Genomic DNA, 8,288 nt, shown 5'->3' with positions numbered 1-8,288 from the left:
GAAATTTTAGATGGGGGCAAAGTTTGAAACTTTCCCCAAATTTCAAACAAGCGTGTCTCAAACCGAAGCATTGTTCCCCCTTAGTTCCCCGCCTCCCTCTGTTTCCCCCATTCATACTCCGTGGGCGTGAAAAGGCCCTCTCCACCAGCCGTGAAACCCCAGCCTCATCCGTCCTCCACCCCATAGCGGCCAATCCACCGCCGCCCTCCTCCATCACGCCGGAGCCGGTACCCCGACGTCGTCGTCCAACACAACCGCAACCGCAATGCCCTCAAGGACTTAGCAGCTGAAGCCGAGGTAGAGCTACCTCCACGACGACGGCGCCGACGTGCGCCGTACCAGAACCACTCCAACCACGCCGTCCTGCGCCTCACTGCTGCAGCTCCACTGTCGCAACCGTCCACCGCACCGGAGCTGTTCCCGCTACGCCGTCGTTCGCCGCCTCGGATCTGCTTCCCCGCCGCCGACAGACGGCCACTGCACCACACTCAACAACTTGGCCATGGGTTCGTCCAAGGCTGCACCGTCCTCCACAAATTCTGGTTTCCGACGAACAACAAGAAGATCGTCGGAAAAATAAAAGTAAGACACAACACTGCCAGCAGAAAGAGGTACTCCTCTTCCCTTATTCGTATTCATCCCACGAAGAAACTAGTTGAGCACTTCTTACCACATCTTCTTCGTGATACTAAACGCACAAGGTTTCCTCCCTTTTACTATTTCACCTTTGCTAGAGGTCAGTAGCACGCCTGGATTTCAATTCAGTGTTAGTCGAACCGCAATTAAAAGAAGCAGCACCCGCTTAGGCGCGCGGAGCACCTAGTCCGCCTGTTCCCCGGGGAAGCGGCGCATCGGTCTCTATCATAGGGGTGTGGGGGCGCAGGAGCTGCTTGCGCCCGATCTAGAGGTCAGCGGGGCTTGAATGGATGGCCGGGGGCGGTGCCAAGCACGGTAGTGCGGTGAGGTCGAGGGGAGGGCGCAGGTAGGGGAGGAATATTGAGCCGGTGGTCGCTGGCATTTCGAGGAAGATCGTCAACACTGACTGGCTGGAGGTAGATGAAGGCGATCTGCCCGTTCTTTGTACATCGGACGGTGCAGAAAAAATGGACTGACCTATTTGCTTTCAGTCGACTGTTATTTTCATAGAATCCTGTAGTAATTTAGTGTGCCATGCATGTTGTAGAGCTATCATATGTCTCCCGTCATTTATTTCTCACCGACCTGCTATCTGCTACCTTTACACTATACTAATTGTGCACACACTTCACCCATACTCACACTATTGTTTTCTTATGCATGGGTATTTCAGACTCTGACGCGGTGTTGATGAATGTAGAAAAGAAAAGACAAAAGTCGCTCCAGTGTAATTCGAAGATAAGCACTAAGCGTTTCAGCGCTCTAATGGGTGCAGTGTCAGCAGTTGGAGACAGTAAACGTAGCTCTGCAGTTGATGATCTCAATTGCCACACACAACCATCCCATGTGCTTGCTTTAACTTCGCGCTGTCAAATGTGGTTGCATGTTGTATATGGTGTCTAGCTTGTATTGCTTCCAATTTGGTTAAATTGCATCTGCTTACTTTACACATTATACCTTTGATAATGACATGCCTTCCTGTTTTTGATACATACTACATATGTCTATTAACCATGTTCGTACATCAAACTAATGCTCTTTTGTATCCCTCGTTAATCACTTATGATGAGACAGTCACCCGAGTGGGTTACTGTGAGACGCCCTACTCGTTTAAAGAGTGCAGTGTCATCCTCCCCACATGATTCTCAAGAAATAGCAAGGCTAAATGAAGATTGTCAACGTAGCTCTCTAGTTGATCACCGCAATTCCCCCACACCACCATCGTAGGTGTTTGCTCTTACTTGGCAGTGTGATATGTGGTTGCATGTTGCATATGGTGTCTACCTTGTAATGCTTCTAATTAGGGTAAATTGCATCTGCTTAGTTAACACATTATACTTGTGAATATGACATGCCTTTCTGTTTTTGGTACATACTACGTCTTTCTATTAATAATGTTCTTACATCAAACTACTTTTCTTATGTATCCCTCATCAATGCTCCTAATTTGTTAAATTGCATCTCCTTAGCTTACACAATATACATGTGAATATGACATACCTTCCTGTTTTTGGTACATACTACATCTGCCTATCACACCATGTTCTTACATCAAACTACTGTTCTTGTGTATCATGCGTCTATCGCTTATGATGAGACAGTCGCGCGCGTGGGTTAATATGATACGCAATACTCTTATAAAGAATGCAATTTCATCCTCTCCACATGATTCTCAAGAAACAGCAAGCCTAAATGAAGATATTGAATGTAGTTCTGTACCTAAAGACCGCACTTCCCCTACACCACCATCACAGGTGCTTGCTCTAACTTCTTAGTGTGATATGTGGTTGCATGTTGCATACGGTGTCTAGCTTGTAATGCTTCTAATTAGAGTAAATTGCATCTGCTTAGTTTACACACTATACCTGTGAATATGACATGCCTTCCTATTTTTGGTACTGAAAGTGCTAGTGATCGACTAGAGGGGGGGTGAATAGGAGATTTTTATGAAAGTCTTCAAAACATGGAAGTTTCGAAGACAAACGATAGAAATAAACCTATTACCATGCAGCGGAAGGTAGAATAAACTAAGAAAGCCATAGTCAAGTATTCAATGAAGTGAAAGCACAATGACTAATAGCAGCTAGGCAGTATAGATCAGGTAGGAAGATAGTGTGAAGCCAATCAGAACAATCAGTTACTCAGTGAAGACAAAAGATAATGCAATGACTTCACCAGGGCCAACAGTAAGTAAAGGAATGGGAAGGATGAAACCAGTGACTCGTTGAAGACAATGATTTGTTGGACCAGTTCCAGTTGCTGTGACAACTATATGTCTGGTTAGGGAGGCTGAGATTCAACTCAGAAGACCGCGTCTTCACCTTATTCCTCTTGAGCTAAGGACACCCAGTCCTTGCCCAATCACTCTGGTAAGTCTTCAAGGTAGACTCCCAAACCTTCACAGACTTCGTTCACCGGCAATCCACAATGACTCTTGGATGCTCAAAACGCGACACCTAACCAGCTGGAGGATTCACAGTCCTCAAGTGTAATAAGTCTTCAGATCACACAGACAGGAAGACTTCAGTGATGCCTAACACTCTTTGGCTCGGGGTGGTTAGGGCTTTATCCTCGCAAGGAATTCTCTCTCAAAGGCTTCAGGTGGGTTGCTCTCAAACGACAAAAGCCGTACACTAACTCTGAGCAGCCAACCGTTTATGGTTGTAGGGGGTGGGCTATTTATAGCCACTAGGCAACCCGGCCTGATTTGTCTGAAATGACCCTGGGTCACTAAGGAACTGACACGTGTTCCAACGGTCAGATTTCAAACGCACGCGGCAACTTTACTTGGGCTAAGCAAAGCTGACTCATCCAGCTCTGGATAAGATTTGCTCTCATTGTCTTCGCTCGAAGACATAGGATTTTGGTTAAGCATCACTTCAGTCACTCTGACTTTGTTCACTTGGACCACACTTAACAGTACAGTGGTTCCTATGACTCAACAAAGAAAAAAAGGAGACAACAAAACAACTAAGTCTTCGCGCCCCATAGTCTTCACGCAATGTCTTCTCTTGTCATAGTCTTCAATGTGAATATCTTCACATACCACCATTGTCTTCAATGTCTTCATACATTTTTAGGGGTCATCTCCGGTAGATAAACCGAATCAATGAGGGACTACTACCTGTGTTATCCTGTAATTCTCACAAACACATTAGTCCCTCAACCAGGTTTGTCGTCAATACTCCAAAACCAACTAGGGGTGGCACTAGATGCACTTACAATCTCCCCCTTTTTGGTGATTGATGGCAAAATGGTTGAAGTTTTCAACGGGGATAAAAGTATGTGAAATGTAAAGGATGTAGGTATTGTCTTCATAAGTGGCAAAGGCTCCCCCTGAAGATGTGCATATAAGTAATTTGCTTTTGGAATGCAAATGCACATGGCAGGTTGTACTTGTGGAGATCCTCTTCAACTTATGACGACAATTCATCATGCATGAAAAGTATGTGAATATAATGACATGCCTGATGAAAAATGGACGTCTGCAGAATGACCTAAGTGCGGAAGTTATCATCGCACATGCGGAATTTATCATCGCATCACAGAATAGCAAATAAGTAGCAGACGACCATCGAGTTTAAGTGTTACAACTCAAAGAACCAAAATGTATCAAAAAGCGAGAGTTGTAAACACTAGGCAAAATATAAAACCACCACCCATATGGACCCGCTTGAAGACTATCAAACTCATATGCTTCTCCCCCTTTTGTCAGTAAGGACCAAAAAGGTTTGAAGACATAGAGCACCTACTCGTTCCCATGAGGAGTTGGTGAAGCAGCAGGGTCGTCGGTGTTGGTTGGGGGTGCAGACAAACTTGGTGCAGTGTTGATTTGTGCTGAAGGTGGTCAAGTAGCATCGTCTTCATCATCGATACACGTGCATTCACTGTTGTAGCAGAGGAGGAGAACTCAGAGTCTTCAAGAGACGGAGTACGCCGTAGCACAGTCCTTCCCGGAGGTGTTGAGTCAAAGTTGAAGCGTTCAGAGAAGCCATCATCATGAAGATCATCTTCAGAACACATAAGCATCAGCCCTTTCCATGTACGCTGACAAGTTTCATGGGCGACAAAGGCATTCTTGGTGGCAAGGTTGCGAATCCTGTTTACATCCACCAAGAGGCTTTTCATTTGGCGCTTCAGCCAGTCATGATGCTTATCCTGTTTCTAATGAAGGGCAACCAGAAGCTCTCGGTCATTGAGAACACGAGATCGCTTCTTAGGCCGTTGTGCAATGGTGCTTTTAGTGGCTTCAGTGAGGGCACGATGAGGTGCACGGGTAGTACCAGCCAGAGGATAAACACGAGTGACTGCTAGGACTCCTTCAATGTGTTGTGAGAAGCTTTGATTATCAGCATTTTGAAGACTAAGGGGCTCCTTGGCAGGCTCTGGATAGATGGCTTCAACTGACATATCAATGTTAGGCAGAAAAATCAGATGATTGTGAGCAGAGGGCTGATAGGTGACAGCTGAGTGTAGTTTGATCAGACGCATAATCCATGGAGTGTAAAACTTCAAGCCAAAGAGATCAGATCCTGATGCAGCAAGTTGGCGGATGAAGAAGTCTTGTGAATTGAAGCTTTTGCCATGAAGAATATGGAAGACCAAAGTCTTCATTGCACCTTCAAGCTTTGCATGTGGAGAATGTCCTTTGATGGGCCAGAGAGTTCGCCTTATAATGTGATAGATAGTACGTGGCAGATACTCAAGATCTTCAACAAAGAACTCCTTAGGATATTCCGCATCGGGGGGCAAAGGCTTCATCATGCTAAGCATCTGACTCATGTTGGGTTCAGGCTTGTGAAAAATGCTTTCCATAGCAGCACCGTGAAGCTGACAACCAGGTTCATAAAGATCACCTGGAGTGGGCAAGCCAGTGAGCTCAATGACATCAAACGCTTTGGCTTCATGATGAACATTGCCTGTCATCCACTCAAGGACCCAAGTCTTCGGATCCCTGTTGTAGCAACGAATATGAAGAGCGGCATAGAATTGGAGCAGCAATTCTTCGTTCCAGTGCTCCTTGTCAGTGATGAACTGCAACAAGCCAGACTCTCTGAAGCAATCCAGCGCTTCTTTCAAACAGGGCAGACCAGTTATCGCTTCAGTGTCAAGACGCATATGTGGAGAAATGCGACCTTGATTGTATAAGATGCATGAGTAATAACTGCACTGCTGATAGCTGCAGCACCGATCAGAAGATATTCTTGCCTTAGAGTAGGGGTTCTTGGCGCTATCAAAGAAGGTGTTGTGTGCTTTGAAGCCATTGATATTGAATTATCTGGGTGCAGATGAAGTGCCTGGAAACCTAGGCAGCCTTGGCATTGGCTTCTGAACCTGAGGCCTGCGCTCGACGTGATAGTCAAATTGGGGACCAGCAGCAGGTGGAGGAACAAGAAGAGGCCATTTGACAGTGATAAGCTGGCCATAGTTGTATGCTTGCTTGATAGTATGTGGCCTTGGTGGCGGAACAGGAGCAGTGATATCAACAGAGGCGTCAGGCTGCACATCTGTTGCAGGTGCGTCATTGGCTTCATTGGCTTCTGGCACAGTGTTTGGTGCAAGCTCCACATTGTCTTCAGCCATGACCATGTCATTGGCTTCAGTGGTGTTAGTGGTGGCAGCCTCGGGATTCTCAACCTCCACTTGAGGAGCTGGAGGGTCGGGCACCGACACGTTCACTTCAGGAATAGCTTCTTCAGTGATGGGGGAGTAGGGACACGTACTTCTGCTTGTTTTTCTTCGGCTGATGCAGCCGGATTGTCTTCAGCAACTTTAGCTTCAGACTCGAAGACATTCACAGTAGGAGTGGCTTCTGGGAACACCTGACGTGCAACAGATTGGTGGTGCACTTCTCCTTCTGGAACACTCGAAAGAGGGACTTGGGGCCTTGGTCCTTTGCGAAGCCTGCGTAACGCTGGCGACGCCTGTGGAGATGGAGTTGGCTGGGCCTCAAAGTCATCTTCTTCTTCTTGCACTGGTGGGGTGACTTGTTGTTGGGGAGTACTCGGGGTGTCTTGTTGTTGTGGGTGATCAGCCCATGATGCATCCTGAGGAATTGGCGTCAGAGGACGACCAATGCTAATGAGTTCATTGTTCGTGAGAACAGGCGATGATACCAAGTTGTGCTCGATCTGAGGAAGAACTACATCATCTTCAACATTGTCATGGTGACCAATGTCTTCAGCAGCGGTGGGGTCAACTGCTGGAATGTCTTCAGCTTCAGGAGCCTCTGTGGATGCAGGCTCATGAACTACCATCCATCGTTCTTGATGCAAAGAGTCAGGACGAGCAACCGAGATGGGCTCGACAACAAGGGGCTCTGTGGGAGCAACCTGATCTTTCTTGGTTTTGCGCTTCTTCTTGGAGGAAGCGACATCAGAAGCTTCAGTATTTTTCCTCTTTCTGGCTTCAGCCTCGGCAGCCCTTGTCTTCTTTATTTCTGAAACGGTTGACTTGACCTTTGGCTTCGAGCCGGACATGCTGCTTGGGAAGACAATGCGAGGTTCTTCCCGCCTTGAAGGTGCAGATTTGTCAGTCGATGGCTTCTTCTTCTTTGCAACCATTCTGGGGTCGATGCCAGGACGCCCAAGAGCCTTGCGCTTCTCAGCTTCATTATAGGCTTGCACGCACTTGTGAGCTAGACTCTTCATGCGCTCACGAGAACCTTTAGCTTCTTCTTGTTTGTTGAGAAAAGCTTCCTTGAGCTCGTGCAGCATAACCTTGAAGTTTTTGACATCTTGCACACTGAGCTTTGCCATGTGCTTCTTGAACTGAGCTTTCTCATAGTCGATCTTGTGCTTCAGTTCAACAATGCGCTGAGCTAGAGCTAGCTCAGAAGCAATGGCGCCATTGAAAGAGACGCTGAGGCCAATTGGAAGTTGCAGATCGTCAAAGCTGAGATTGGGGGTTTCAAACCACTCATCAATGAAGTTGTGGATGATTGCCACATTGAAGAGAGGCAAATCATTGAAGATTTCTGCTTCTTCCTTGCTCTTAATCAGTTGCTCAAGAGCATCATCTGCAAGATCTTCATCACTGGACAGATCAACGTGTTCGTCTCGCAGAATGGCAGCAGGGGTCAATGCCTGATCAGTATTCTTTTTCATCTCCGTCTTCTTGGAGATATGTGATAGATCTTCAGACTGCACACTGTCTTCAGGAGGTGCAGTAGCCAGTGGCTTCGCACGTGAAGCTTTTGGAGGAGCAGCTGACTTTGAAGCTTTAGCCTTCTTTTGCTTCTGCGGCTTTGGAGTAGGAGCTGGGGCTTCATCACTGTCGGCATCATCATCAGAATGATCCACTTTGGCACCTTGAACAGAAATGTGAGTGATAAGGCCATCGAGGTTGTAGAAAGGTCCGATGATATTGGGATCAGCATCGCATGTGCCGTCAGCCCGGGGAGCAGAAGGACCAGGGTTGAAGTCTAGTCCCAATGACTTCTTGTTTTCCTTGGCCGATGGCTTTGCGTGCTGGAAGTTGTGCTTGAAGAGATTATCTTCACGACACCAGAGCAGTGATGATGGGTCGACATTTTCAGGCTGTGGTCCACGGACCATACAGGGATAGAAACCCTGAGCAATAGCTTCAGCTCTGGTCTTGGGTGGAAGGCTTCAGAAGAGAATGTCACCCCAAGGACTCTTGATGGCATTCTT

The sequence above is a fragment of the Triticum urartu genome, chromosome 2A (genome assembly GCF_056163025.1).
Source record: "Triticum urartu cultivar PI428250 chromosome 2A, HENAU_Tu73, whole genome shotgun sequence".
In the NCBI taxonomy this organism is placed as follows: domain Eukaryota; kingdom Viridiplantae; phylum Streptophyta; class Magnoliopsida; order Poales; family Poaceae; genus Triticum; species Triticum urartu.
Note: the sequence above shows the minus strand (reverse complement) of the source record.